Genomic DNA, 9,158 nt, shown 5'->3' on the forward strand with positions numbered 1-9,158 from the left:
TATAAACTACAACCCCTTTCTGACTTAGTAAATGGTTTTTGAGAGTTCCTATGGCCTAACATTACATCACCTTATGATCATCTTGGTGATGAATATCTCCAAAGTCAGGTACACTGTTTTTTGAGCAACAGATGTACACAATCCATCACTGAGTCCAGACATTTCTTACTTTCATGAAGCATAATTCACCATGTATTGGATTGTTCTATCAATCATTCCAGGGCCAGCATCAGATGCAGAGTTTGGCGGGAGTGGCATACTTTTCAAATCATTACACAAGTCTCCTAAGGCAAGCCTTGGGAGAATAGAAACCAACTTGATCTCAATTTTCCATACTTGCAGTGGATTTTCCATAGTTGTAATAGGATTCTCTGTAATAGTAACTCATAGGACAAGAAATATGTGATGACACTGAGTCTCAATAGCACAAAATGAAAGTAGAGATGAGTGTGGGGCAAGGAGGGGTTTTATGACTTGAATCAGAAAGTTACTGAATGTTGAGCTAAATAGGACTTCTGCAATCAACTCCATTTACAAATGAATAAACTGAAAGGTCAGAGAAGTTAATGGACTTGATCAAGAAGTAACAACACATTAATCCTTTTTTTCCTAAAGGCACAATCTAGTAAGGTATATTCTAATTCACAGTTAGTTACCCAGATTTAATTGGCTTTCCTTTACTAACCATAGAGGAGAGTCTTCTTGAACAAAAATGATATTAACATTTATGCAACTGTCTAGCTATTCTGAAAAGAGAAAGAGATCACCTGAAAAATTTGGTACTGAACTTTTACTCTGGGGTCTGAACGACCAGGATTAGATATTTCTCTCTATATCACTCAACATTAGCAAAAATTTATTTAAACTCATGTTTGACTTTGAATAGATAAATATTGTGAGTGTGCTATTTCCTAAACATTTTCTTACATGTAGGTAAATGATCATCTATGTGGAATTTATGGGGCACAAGAAAGAACTCCCTGCCCAAAAATACTTCCTATTCTTATGCTCCAAATCATTCTAGGGCTGGCCACTGCCTACCAACTGAAGTACAGATTCTTTCAGGTCTTCACATAAAGGTTGGATGACTACTTGATGGAATGTTGTTGAGGTTTTCATACATGGTTTACACTAGATGTGCTTCAATACCTTCCATAATAAGGTACCACCCTACCTTTCCTGACTCACCTCATCCTATTCCCTTCCACATACTCTCTATTCCAACTCAAATGGAATACTACCTGTCCCTTGCAAATACTCTGTGCCCTTCTAATCACCATCATTTTTCAAACTATTTCCTCTGCTAGAATACTTTCTCTCACCCCTTTGGCCTATTAAAATATCACCTATTTTTAGAGACTATATATCACTTTCCATTTCTGGGCCTTAGTTTTCTAGCCAAAAAAATTAGATAGGCTAGATAATATTGAAGTCTCCTTCCAGTACTGCTACTCTATTTCTTCATACATCTTCAAATGGCATTATAAATGATGTCCCAAAAGCCTTAGTGTAGTTAATAGCCAATTAGTAGTTCTTAAGTTCTAATAGCTTAAAACTGCACTAAGACTTTTGGGACACCCTACATATTTAAAATGCTTTATAAACCTTAAAGTACTACATAAATCTTAGTTATAATTATTCTTAGAACCTTTATTATTTATTACTATTATTTTCAGGCTATAAGACACTTTTAAAAGAAACAAAGGACCTGAAATAAATAACTGAAGAGTCCCTACCACATCTCCATCCCTGTCTTTAGCTCCAGCCATTTGATAAGTCCTTATAGGGGAATCTCTTTGGCAAAGAATCTTTCTCTGCAGGCCACCTCAGCTTATTGTCATTACCTGTCATCAAAGAAAGTCAAAGGCTTCTGAAGTATACAAACCTTGTATCACTGAGGGCCCCTTCCTAGACCTCTGTCCTAGAGTAAAGTTGGCTCAGAATTCAAACATTTGTGACAGCATTATGGGAAGCAGTAGATGCCTTCATGACCTATTAGTTTGAAAATCTCTACTTTTTCCATTAGTGCTAGAAAGGACACCTCCTCACGTAAGAATGCTCCCTTCATGGCCCCCCTGCTTCTCTTCACTGTTCCCATCACCCCCATCCCCAAGTTGAAATACTTGATTCATGAACATTGGAAAACTAAGTCACTCAAGACCTGACAACAGTAGCAGATCCTTCCATGACACATTTGTTTTTGAAAATCCCTACCTCCCATTCTACTGAAGTCCAGAAGAAGTACACCAGTTCCTTCATTATGAAAGGCATCCTTGACAAGCCTCCTCTCCAGAGAGAAACTCTTTCAGTATTCCAGAGGCAAATTGGTTTTTGCATGGTTTGTAATGACTGCCTTAAGTACAAAAAATCTTAGTTACTGCTCATCCTTCCATTGCAACAGCCCTGCCTGATTTCCTCTACACCTGGCCAATGTCCAAATTCTCTTTCCCTTAACACACACTGAAATTGAATATTATCTATTGTCCCATTCCCTCAGGGCACTTGCCAAAGTCTAGAGGTTAACATGGTGTACTTAAAAGTGTAGGGACTTGGGTTTTAATCCTGGCTTTGCTAGGGAAAAATTCTAGCACTGTGTTAAATTCTAGGAATATAAGGAAAAAAGCCAAACCATCCCAGCTCTCAAAGAGCTCACATTCTAACTGGAGGAGACAATACACATAGGACAGTAAGCTACATGGCAGAAGAAAAAGCCCTGTGGCCCTTAGGAGAAGCTGTAGGGACAGTGGCAGGGCCTAGGAGTTCTTGGGGCATAATGCTAGGAAGGGCAGATCCTGTTAGGATTTAAGTAGGTTAGATTCAGGCCAAGGATATTGAGGACAAGCTCTTGTAAACCATAAAGTGAAATATGAGAACTATTACCCTACTTAACCCCTCTGAGCCTAAGTTTCCACATCTGTAAAACAGAGGTCCTAGATTCATATCTAGAAAAAACCTAAGAGATTACCTAGTCCAGCCTCCACATCTTACAGATGACAAAAACTGAGGGCCAGAGAGGTTAAGAGACTTACCCAGGGCCCTACAGCCAGTAAATACCAGACGCAAGATTTGAATACAAGCATGATTTACTCCATGCCCAGCACTCTATCCACTAAGCCACAAAGTCTATCTTAATAACTCCTTCTACTACCTACTTCATAAGGTTTTTGTGAGAGAAGTCTTTCCGGTGGTTCCGTGGTTTTTAGTGTTGTCCAACTCTTTGTGATCCCATTTGGGGTTTTCTTGGCAGAGATACTGGAGCAGTTTGCCAATTCCTTCTCCAGCTCATTTTACAGATGAGGAGACTGAGGCAAACAAAGTTAAATTACTTGCCCAGAGTCACACTGCCAGTGTCTGAGGCTGGATTTGAACTCAGAAAAATAAGTCTTCCTGGCTCCAAGCCCAGGACTCCATACACTGTATCAACTAGATGCCTTAAAGCAATACAGAATTTGAATTATTATCATTAAAATTAGAAAAGCTTAGGGTTGAAAGGGAATATTAAAGATTGCCCAGCCCAGGGCTTCTTAACCTTCACATGCGTGTCACAGAATCCTTTGGCAATCTGGTAAAGCCTATGAATCTCTTTTCAAAATGATGTTTTAAATGCACAAAATCTATTAGATGATGAAGGAAACCAATTATATTGAAATGTAACTATTATCACAATATTTTTTTTTGAACCAGACCCCATGGTCCCCATAGACCTCATATTAAGATCTGCCAGTCTAATCCAATTCTTTCACTTTACAAGTAGGAAACTGAGGCCTAGATATTTCAATTAACTTTTTGATGGTCTTCTACCGGTCTGAAAGATTTTTTGTTTGTTTGCTTTACTGTACCACACTGCCTACACCAGCATTTCTCAGTGGATGATACAAGTATGCCTGGGGTTCCCAAGACCCTTTCAAGGGGCCCACAAGGTCAAAACTATTCATAATAATACTAAGATGTTACTTGTCTTTTTTATTCTCATTTTCTCACAAGTGTATAGTTGAGATTTCCAGAGGCTAAATAACCTGTGAATTGAAGACTTAGCTGCAAACATCAAGACTGAGTGAATATCTCATCTACAGAACTATAATTCGGCCTTACAAATGGATAAATCTACACGGGTGGCTGCATTTGCTGTTTTCCTTTATCAGCACCAACTAGTCATCAACCATTTATATGTGAATGCTGAGAAACAAACCCGAGTGGTGCTGAAATATTCAAAATATTGTATAACTTTTTAGGAACCTCATTGTTTGTCCAAAAATAACTGTATTAACACTAATTAGTGCAAAAGTGATGTTGGCTAAAACTTTTGGCACCTTAACATGATCAAGACAGTGGCACCAAACTGGACTTATCATCATTATATTCTTCACCACTATACCCTAACAGCAAAATAAATAAATGGATGAAAAAATACATAAATTGATGGATGAATGAATGAATGCTACCTCCACTTAAGAATGTCCTTAATGATGCAATAAAAAATTATTAATTTTATTAACTCTTAACCTTTGACATTTTCTTAATATTCTGTGACAATGGGAAACACACATGAAGTATTTCTGCTACATACCAAAATATGAAGGTTTCTTAAGGGAAAGCCCAAGAGTGATAGTTTGAGTTGTAGGCTGAGCTAGTCATTTTTTTTTAAATGGAACTCCACGTTTCTTGAAAGAATGACTGACCCACAAACTATGGTTATTCAGACTTGGATATTTGGAAGACATTTTGTTGAAAATGAATTAAATGAACCTGTCACTTCAAGGAAAACAACTGAATTTATATAGCCAATGATAAAATTCAAGCTTTCTAGCAAAAACTGGAATTTTGGAAATTTGTATCCACTGCCGTGAGCTTAACAGCTTCCCCAGACTTAAAGCCTTTGCTGATGAAATTGGTGGTCATGTTAACAAGTGTGACTTGTTTTTATGCTGTATGATGAAATGTGTCAATATCTGGAAAATCTGCATAACTCAGGGAATTAATATTTTCCAAATGGCCAATGCACGATGTTTTAAAACCACATATAGGTAGAAGATCCATTTAAAATGCAAGTTAGACCAGCAGACTTTAATGTAACATATGACTATGAAAACTTCATCAACATGGAACTAATTTATTGAATTTTGGTGTTGAATCAAAGAAGAATATTCACAATTACTTGAAAAGGCTATTAAAATATTACTCTATTTTCCAACCATATATCTGTGTGTGAGGCTGGATTTCTCAACTAAAACAACAAATCACAACAGACTGAATACATGAGGTGATATGGTAATCCATCTGTTTTCTATTAAGCTAAACATCAGATTTTCAAACCTAATATAAATGTAGATATACATACATACATATACACACATATATATCCACATGTGTGTATGGATACACACATACATATTTTGTCCAGACCTGCAATATAATCAGAGTAAGGAACCCCAAATTAAGAAACTATTTTCAATAATGCAAATCTGTAACTTACAGTCTTAATAAGTTGCAGCAGTTACTGCAGCAGTTATTGTCCAACAGTGCAATTAATATGTATCAGAAGCAGGACCTGAATCAGAAGCCTTCCTGACTCTAAGGGTGACCCTATACATACCAACCTGCATCCCCCCTTGCATATAGTGGGCACTTAATAAATGCTTGCCCAATTTAATTAGATTGCTCAAGTACCAAGTACCATTTGAAGAGGAGAATGGGCTTTTGGCTTGGCCTTTCTCATGTTAACAAGGCCTCTACTTGTAATTAGCAGAAGTGAATTTAGGGTACAAGACACATTCAAGTTTAAGATCATTTTTTGAGCATCTTGCACTGACATGTATAAAACACCATCCTGGCTCAGGGAAGCTCCTTATCTAAGCAACACCAAGGTCACACACACATACATACAATCTGCTCAGATGTGCAGAATCTCATACCTCTGTTTAAAAGCATATTTACATAATTTACATCCACTGAGCTCCTATCATGGGGAATGCACTGAGAAGTGCAAGGAAAGATTCAAAGACCGCCCCCCAAGACAACAAGGCCCCCACCCTTGGGAACTTACAGAAAGACAGCCTAGTGCAGCACAAAATGCCCAAAAGCTGGAGTCAGAAGACTTGGGTTCCATGATTGGCTTTGCCTCTCATTAGCTGTATGACTTTAGACAAGTGATTTAATCTCCCTGGAGCTTAGCTTCTTCCTTAATAAAATGAGGATACTAAAAAATAATTATTTTAATTTAAAAAAATGAGGCTACTTCCCTCCTCGGGGGCGGGCTCGAGGGGCGGGGCCTGCCAATGAAGCCGAGCCTGGGCTCCGGGCCGAGGGAGTCTGCGCATAGCCGCGTAGCCGCCGCTGGGGCCCCAGGAGTGGACCCTATGGCCGGCCCCGCGTGGATCCCGAAGATATGTCGGCTGCTGGGGGCCTTCAGCAGCCCAAAACAGGTTACCCGAGGTGTACAGACAGTGACCTTAACCCCAGGAGATGGTATTGGACCAGAAATCTCAGCTTCTGTCATGAAGGTCTTTGATGCTGCCAAAGCACCCATTCAAATAGTGGGAAAAGAGGAATGTCTCTGCCATTAAAGGACCTGGAGGAAATTGGATGATTCCCCCTAAAGCCAAAGAATCCATGGACAAAAACAAGGCGGGACTGAAAAGCCGCTTAAAGATGCCAGTAGCGGTGGGACATCCTTCTATGAATATACTGCTTCGTAAAACTTTTGGCCTGTATGCAAACGTGCGTCCATGCGTCTCCATTGAAGGCCACGACACCCTTTACATAGATGTCAATATTATCACCATTCGGGAGAACACCAAAGGCGAAGAATACAGTGACATCCAGCATGTGATCGTTGACGGTGTCATACAGTGTATCGGAATCATCAGTGAGTTGGCAAGCAAACGTATTGCCGAGTTTGCCTTTGAGTATGCCAGGAGCAATCACCGAAACAATGTGACTGCTGTGCAAAGCAAATATCATGCGAAGGTCAGATGGGCTTTTCCTCCAAAAGTGCAGGGGGAAGTTGCAGAAAACAATAAAGATATTAAATTTAATGAGATGTACCTTGATACATTATGTTTGAATGTGGTACAAGATCCGACCAAGTTTGATGTTCTTGTGATGCCAAATTTATGTGGGGACATCCTTAGTGATTTATGTGCTGGCCTAATAGGAGGTCTTGGTGTCACACCCAGTGGAAACATTGGCGCTAATGGAATCACGATCTTTGAATCAGTTCACGGAACAGCCCCAGACATTGCTGGGAAGGACATGGTCAGTCCCACTGCCCTGAACCTTAGTTCTATGATGATACTTCGGCACATGGGGATGCAGGACTACACAGCAAAGATCAAGAGGGCCATCTTTGAGACAATTAAAGATGGGAAGCGCTTGACAAAAGATTTGGGAGGAAACGCCAAGTGCTCAGACTTCACGGATGAGATCTGCCACCAAGTAAAAGACCTAGATTAAAGAAGGCTTCACCTGTTAGGCACTTGGCAGCAGTCTGGACACAATAAAGAAAAACCTAGACTATCTACCATCCATTTACTTTGGATTCGTCTTTCTTGACAGAGCAAACATTCTAAATTGGGCCTTTTCTTAATACCTTCTGTGCCCAGGGACGCAAGTGACCCTCTGGTGCCTGCTTCCAAAGGACTTCTTTTATGCATTGTTTTATTTATTAAATGTCTCTCTCTGGTGAAAATGTTTTTCCGGGGGTGGCTAGGTGGCACAGTAGATAGAGCACCGGCCCTGAAGTCAGTAGGACCTGAGTTCGGCCTCGGACCAGACACTTGACACTTACTAGGTGTGTGACCCTGGGCAAGTCACTTAACCTTAAAAAATTGCCTTTAAAAAAATGTTTTCTGTATTGTAAGGATGGATTCCTGTCTTGTCGTTTTCCATCATTAACCATTTTACACTTCACATAGAATTGCATTTTTCCTCAACTGACAGACTTGCTGTAAATATGAAGATACTGAATTAACAGGAGAAACAGCCAACTTTTTAAAGAAAACCCCTATTTTCCTTGGAGCATGTGAAGTTTAATGGGGGGGGCGGGAAACAGGATACTAACATAGCACAAGATGACATTCTTATAAAAGTAAAGAGGTATAAGAGGAATTTCCTGGGTGAATCACATCATAGGGGGTACAGATGATACATTTTAAAGTTGTGTAGTGAGCTAAGAAATAAAGAGATTTGCTCTCCAAAAGATGTATTGTATGCATGAATAAAGATTGCAAACCTGAAAAAAAAATAAAATGAGAATAATAACACCTGACTCTACTTAATTCTCAGGGAATAAAGCACCTTCTAAGTCTAAAAGAGCTACAGAGATTTGAATTATTATTATAATTCTGTAGATGTGAAAAGATGTAAGCAAAGATAAATAGAATAAAAATTAGAATATGATGTTGCTACTGTGGCAACCAAAGATGAAGAAGACATTTCCAGCTGATTTTAGCTGGGCAACAAAAATCAGAGAGTCCTGTGGGGAAAGTAGCATTTAAATTCACTGTGAAGGGATCTTCTGGGCATGACACTCATGTTAATTAGAAATTCCTTGAACTACAATAGTAAGAGCTGCTTTATTGCTGTTAAATTAAATCACTTTTTTTTCTGGAAAACCAAGAAGTGCCTCATCAAATAAGCAGGTGACTGCCCAGAGGCCTGGGAGCTTTCATTTCTAGGTATAGCCCATTTCTAAGGCAGAGGAAATGAGGAAAATAGGGTAAAAGCATCACATAACCGCTGGAGAATTGTAAACTATCTTACTTTAAACAGTGTCTAGTAACTTTCAAAATAAAGGTTGGACACTTATAAATTTATAAACAGGAGTCATAATAAATGAATACTATTCTTCTCTGTTTCAAATTAATAAGCATGCATTTATTACCCACTACATATGTCACTCTGCTAAGTACAGATGATTTCTCTGACACTAGTTTTTGACTCAGTTTGAAAAAGGAGAAAACTTGTGGTAACTGGAGAATAAGCAAAATAACATGCTGTCAAACTTTGCTTGATTTTAGATACAGGTGTGTTCGTAGAGTAACAAGCACATAATTGGAAATAGCAAGAGCAGACATTTATTTTACACTTCAAAGTTTACAAAGCACTTTGTGTATGATTTCACATTTGATCCTCACAACAGCCTTGTGAGGCAGGTATTC

At 38.9% G+C, this 9,158-nt stretch overlaps 1 pseudogene; it reads left to right on the forward strand.

Annotated features, from left to right (window-relative positions):
• The first annotated feature begins 6,356 nt into the window (after positions 1-6,356).
• LOC110196442 (isocitrate dehydrogenase [NAD] subunit alpha, mitochondrial pseudogene) lies at positions 6,357-7,452 on the forward strand (annotated as a pseudogene).
• The last annotated feature ends 1,706 nt before the right edge of the window (positions 7,453-9,158 follow it).

The sequence above is a fragment of the Phascolarctos cinereus genome, unplaced genomic scaffold (assembly GCF_003287225.1).
Source record: "Phascolarctos cinereus isolate Bilbo 61053 unplaced genomic scaffold, phaCin_HiC Scaffold_9;HRSCAF=440, whole genome shotgun sequence".
NCBI classification, from domain to species: domain Eukaryota; kingdom Metazoa; phylum Chordata; class Mammalia; order Diprotodontia; family Phascolarctidae; genus Phascolarctos; species Phascolarctos cinereus.